Below are 6,000 nucleotides of genomic sequence, written 5' to 3' on the forward strand. Positions count from 1 at the left end.
GAACTCTGTGGAGCAGGACTGGGGCAGGCCATGTTCTGCTCTTCCTTCTGAAACTGCAGTAGAAGGGAAGGGGAGTAATAGAGGACAGACCTCTGGCAACAAAAATGCTAAAGTGAGAAGAATGTGCAGACGGAAGGAGATGTTCTTTTGCCAGAGGGAGGGTGCTCTTATGGCATGAGATCATACTTGGCAACCTCTGAAGGACCAGGGGATGAGTGGGTCAAAAGTCTAATTTCTTTCCCATCTCTTTGAGAGAAAGGGGGCACAAAATAGGGTTTGCTGCCTCATGGAGGAAGGGTTAGGTTGTGTTTAACTATGTATATAGCATTTTAACTTATGAAGGCTTTAGAGACTTGTGTGACCTTGCTTGCAGTAACATCCTATGGAGTAGGTTGCTATTGTTCCTACCAGGGGCTTTAGTAATGGGATGCAGTTCCCTGGCGCTCTGCATGCCATAGTAGGTTGCCAGAAATGGGAATTGCTGGCCTCCACTCTGCTGCCTATTGACACCGCTGCTCTAGATGGCTGGAGAGTGATACCAGTTTGTCAGGGTCAGGTGACATTAGGGACAAACAGGATTCCACCTGGTCTACATATTCTTGCCTGCTAATTCTTGCCTACCTCTTCCAGTCTGAGCAGTCCATTGTCAGGAACAGATCGATCTCTCAGACTGCCCATCCTTGTTTGCCTGATTTGCGGCCCTTGCTAGTCCTGATCATTGTGGTTTAAGGAGCCTGGAGCAGGAATGTAGCTGGATGTCACATAGACCTCAAGGTGAACCACATGGATTTGAGCTGCACAGCTGAAGAGTGATGTAGATTAGTTGTCTGTGGTGTGGAGACAGTAAGAGTTGGGGGAATTGCAGATATTTCTGGTTAATCACTTGCTGTGCATTGCCTTGTCACTTCTGAAATGTTCAGGACTGATCTGTAGAGAGTGTGCTCAGTGTAGGTTTTTTCTGGCACATGACCATCATATGTTGTCAGGTCTCTGTCTCCTGGGCATTGTCCAGGTAGGCCTGCACATCTGCCTAGCCTGCAAGTATAAGTATAAGTATTGGCAACCTTCAGTCTCGAAAGACTATGGTATCGCGCTCTGAAAGGTGGTTCTGGCACAGTGTCTAGTGTGGCTGAAAAGGCCAATCCGGGAGTGACAATCCCTTCCACACCGGGAGCAAGTGCAGTCTGTCCCTGGTCTGTCTCCCTGGCTATGGGCCTTCCTTCTTTGCCTCTTTGCCTCAGACTGTTGGCAAAGTGTCTCTTCAAACTGGGAAAGGCCATACTGCACAGCCTGCTTCCAAGCGGGCCGCTCAGAGGCCAGGGTTTCCCACCTGTTGAGGTCCACTCCTAAGGCCTTCAGATCCCTCTTGCAGATGTCCTTGTATCGCAGCTGTGGTCTACCTGTAGGGCGCTTTCCTTGCACAAGTTCACCATAGAAGAGATCCTTTGGGATCCGGCCATCATCCATTCTCACGACATGACCAAGCCAACGCAGGCGTCTCTGTTTCAGCAGTGCATACATTCTAGGGATTCCAGCACGTTCCAGGACTGTGTAACTCCTCCATAACACTGTGTCAGCTGCAACCATTAGGTCCCCTACCTCCGTTTTGCTGAACACTCAGTCTGATGTTGATTTTTCCATGAACTTGAAAATTTACTCATGACTTTTGTGACAGTTTGATCAGCTCCTCCCAAGCAGTATTAATATGCTTTGATTTTTGTGTTTTTGATCTAAGAACCAGTAGGTGGCAGCATAGTTCTTCTCCTAGGGCTTGCTGAACTCCAATTTTTCCTGCTGCCTGGCATCGGTGTTCCAATCCCCCCAGTGCCAATGGGCTGCATTCCAACAAAGCTATCCTCCTGGCTGAAGCTCTGGAAGAAGCCTGTATTGGAGCTAGTGAAGAAGGGCGCTGGCACAGGAAGGCAGAGAAGCGTTTGCCAGAATGAGCATCATCACCCTCTCATGCTGATCCCAGCCTTACTGTCGCCAGCCTGTTCAGGCATCCTGTCCCCCCAAGAGCATCTTGAAGGGAAGCAGGAGGCTTAATATGTATCGAAGAGGCCTGTGGCCACATTTTATATTTCTTGAAGATGGGAAGTTTTGTGCTTGTATTACAGAACTATGCTGGCCAGCTAGGAAAAAATGTTAGGCCAGTGGTTCTCATACTTTTAGGGCCAGGACCCACGTTTTAGAATGAGAATCTGTCAGGACCCACCAGAAGTGACATCAGCAAGCAGGAACATTTTTAACTATCCTGGGCTGCAATCCTCCCCACACTTATCCAGGAGTAACTCCCATTGACTATCATTGTTAAAAGCATATACAGAGTAGCCTGTTCAAAGTACAGGTCTGTCACAATTCCCCAAATGCAGTCACATACCATGGTAGCATCAAGTGCATTCAATATTAAAAATAGAATATTGAAATGAATGGAACCCACCTGAAATTGGCTCGCGACCCACCTAGTGGGTCTTGACGCACAGTTTGAGAAACACTGTGCTAGGCAGTGTCCAAGTATGCCTGGTCTTTTGGGTTACTAGATCTACATGTGTCTAAGTAGTTGAGGTCCCTTAATTTTTTTTTAGGGATCACTCATAACTCCAGAACTGTCTTAGGGCCCAATCCGATCCAACTTTCCAGCACCGGTGCAACTGCAATGCAGCCCTGAGGTAAGGGAATAAATGTTCCCATACCTTAAGGATGCCTCTGTGACTATATCCCCAACACAGGAAGCAGTGCATACCTCATAGGCACAGCAGCACTGGCACTGGAAAATTGGATAGGATTGGGCCCTTACTCTTGCAAAGTTGATCTTGCAAGTGCAGACTGGGGCTGCAGTTGTTTGGAGCAGATGGTCTTTTTAGCATCACTGTGCCCTTAGTCCTGACTCAGCACTGTTAGCTCCATGCCTGCACCAATGAGGCTGAGGAAGAATCACACTCAGTTGTAGAAGATGTTTTCACTATTGTCACTCTCCATCCCCCTACAAAATCAACAATGAAGGGCCAAATTCTATCCAACTTTCCAGCCCTGGTGTAGCTGTGCCAGTGGGGTGTGTGCTGCATCCTGTGGTGGGAGGATAATTATGGAGGCCTCCACAAGGTAAGGGAACATTTGTTCCCTTGCCTTGGGGCTCCGTTGCAGCTGCATCAGCACTGGAAAGTTGGATAGGATTGGGTCCAAAGTTGTCTAGATTACATGGGAAGCTGCCTTGCACCAAGTCAGATGACTGGTCTTATCTAGCATAAAATGGGCTGCGCTCTCAGCTGGCATCAGCTCTCTAGGGCTGTAAACGGGGGGAGTGCGGCGGCTTCCCCACCGTTAGCATGGAGTGCTACAAACTGAACGTAGGACCTTCTGTAAGCAAAAGAGGTGCTCTAAGCTGCAGCTACTGATTATAAGTTATAAGCTGAAGCTACCCATTATAAGTAGCTTGTGGGTCTAGATCAGGGGTGTCAAACCCATTTCATACCAAGGGCTGAACATCATTCATGGTGCCTGCTGAGGGCTGGAAGTGATGTCATGAGGCAGGAAATGATGTCATTAAACAGGTCATAACAAAAAATAAGCACTTTTTCTCTCTTAGGAACTCATTAGCTGCAAATGAAGGAAGAGAAAATACACAAATCTTGATCATATTTCAAGATATGGGACTGCTCAGCAGCTGAGAGCCTGAGGGCCAGATAAAAAGCTTCCATGGGCCGCATCTGGCCCCTGGGCCTTACATTTGACACCCCTGGTCTAAATATTTCAATCCTAAGAATTTAAAGCAGTGTTTTTGTAAGGTTTGGCTAGTGCTGAGGGAGAGAGCACTGCCCTTTATATTTCTCTTAAAAGGCTGCACAAGTGAATGTGTTTGAGGATTTTTATCCCAACTTTCTAGTTCCTGAAGGAAGAGCCAAGGTGCATAGTGTTATTTGAAGTAACTAAACAACAAAGCAGTATAAATAATCACTAGTCAAGTATAACAAAAACAATAAACAAACTACAAAGTGACAGAACAAAACAACCAATCAGCTAACAGTAAACATCCAGAAATATTTTCTTTAAGCAGCAGAGAGCCTAAGGGTCAGATTAGACATGACCTTGAAAGTACTACTTCCAATTTTTAAAAAGATATCAGCACATGATGTCAAAGGGGACAAAATGGCTCAACTTTATAGTGGGAAAAGAGGATGAGTTCTTTGGCCCACTGTGGTTTCAAGCCCAAGAATCAGGATCAGAACTAAGACCTTCTACTCCACCTTGTGAATTTGGACCACTTTGTGTGGGTACCCCCCCTCCCCCAAATGCAGAAGTTACATGGTTTGGGTCATATCTAAATCCTTGCTGAATCTTCATCTTGCAATGAAATACTGGCAAAGTGGAGGCCAGGCAAATCTGCTGGGGTATGAAGTTTCACTTCTTGGTTCCAGTGCACATAAGACCTTCTCACCTGTCCCTATCAAGTCAACCACAGAAAGGGGTAGAGAAAGAGTACAAAAGGGCCTTGCCAGATTCTTTTTAGCAAGCAGGCAGATTCAGAGAAAAGAGATTGATGAACCTTCAGGTGTTGTCATCCTAAACTCTCTGGGGCTTTATTTAAGGTGATGATAAGCACTTTGAATTGCACCCAGAAACAGACTAGCAACCAGTGCAGTTGATACAACAGTGGAATAAAACATGCCAACAGCCTAGCACTAATTGGAAATCTTGCAGCAGCAAGTACCAGGTGGAGTTTCCAAAAAGTCCTCAGAGGCATATACTGTAGATCAGCAGATAGGGCCAATACTCATCAGAAATAATGTATAGACCACTCCAGAATTGCTCTGGGACTTGGAAGAGCCTGTTTCTCACAAGGAGCAGAACCTACTAGGCACCTGTGGCAGTCACATGGAAACATGCACATGTGCTGTTCACATGGCTCAGGATTAATGTCAGTTTATTTTTTTTTTCTCAAAGGAAGCCTGCACATGTAAGTTCTCATAAGTCTGGTTTGATTAGAGAAACCACAAAAGGACCCTCAAATAAATGTGCATACTGCTATGGATGATGTCAGCTGTACAATATTAACCCATTTCTGCCTGGCCCACAAGTGTACACACTTGATCCCTGTTGCGGATATGCAACATTGGGCAGAAATGGCTTAAGGCCTTGTAAAACTAATTAGGACACAATCCAGCATATTTATAATTACAAAGAATATTTATTTGCTGTTTTTCAACAGGAGAAAGCAAACTAGATCTTTAAATAGTTCCCTGTTGCCAACCGTGGGCCCAATCCTATCCAACTTTCCAGCACTGTTGCAGCCCAGTGCAGCCTCGAGGTAAGGGAACAGATGTCCCCAGATCTTGAGGAGACCTCTGTGATTGCCTCCCCAACACAGGAAGCAGTGCATACCCCATTGGCACAGCAGCACCAGCACTAGAAAATTGGATAGGATTGGGCCCTGAAATGGAAATGCGCAAGATCCCTTGAGGAGATAGGGTGCGGTGTCAATAGTGGCCCCTTGCTCTGGCAGGCAAGCAAGAGGTTAATACCAGGGCCTTAGACTGTAGTGAGTGTGCTACACAGCTGCAACCTCTTGAAGGCAATAGGGCCCTCAGGAATAAAAGCAGCACCTGACGAAGGGAGAATTTGGTGGGTAGTAGAAGAAGGAAAACTTGAGGAAGGAACTAACTGACTGACTAAAGGACAGATGAGTGAATGGACTTTGGAGACAGCTTCAACAGAGACTGCTGGAGACACTGGAGAATGGTGTGTCACTGCCATGCTCAAGACCTGCTGTGGACTAAGGTGTTGCTGTAGTGACTGGAGAAGCTGCTGGCAGGAGAGAGTGAGGCATGGTGACCCTTGACCCTAGGCTGTAAAGTCACTGGCTAGCCCAGTGTAAGTATAAGCAAAGAAAGAATCATTTTAAAAGTCTGACTAAAGCATGGAAACACACAGAATGGTAAAGAGCTGCTTGATTTTATTAAAAGCAATAAGGCTAGTCTGACAAAAGGTGCTTGGGCCTCAGAG

Source organism: Tiliqua scincoides, chromosome 1 (genome assembly GCF_035046505.1).
Source record: "Tiliqua scincoides isolate rTilSci1 chromosome 1, rTilSci1.hap2, whole genome shotgun sequence".
Lineage (NCBI taxonomy): Eukaryota > Metazoa > Chordata > Lepidosauria > Squamata > Scincidae > Tiliqua > Tiliqua scincoides.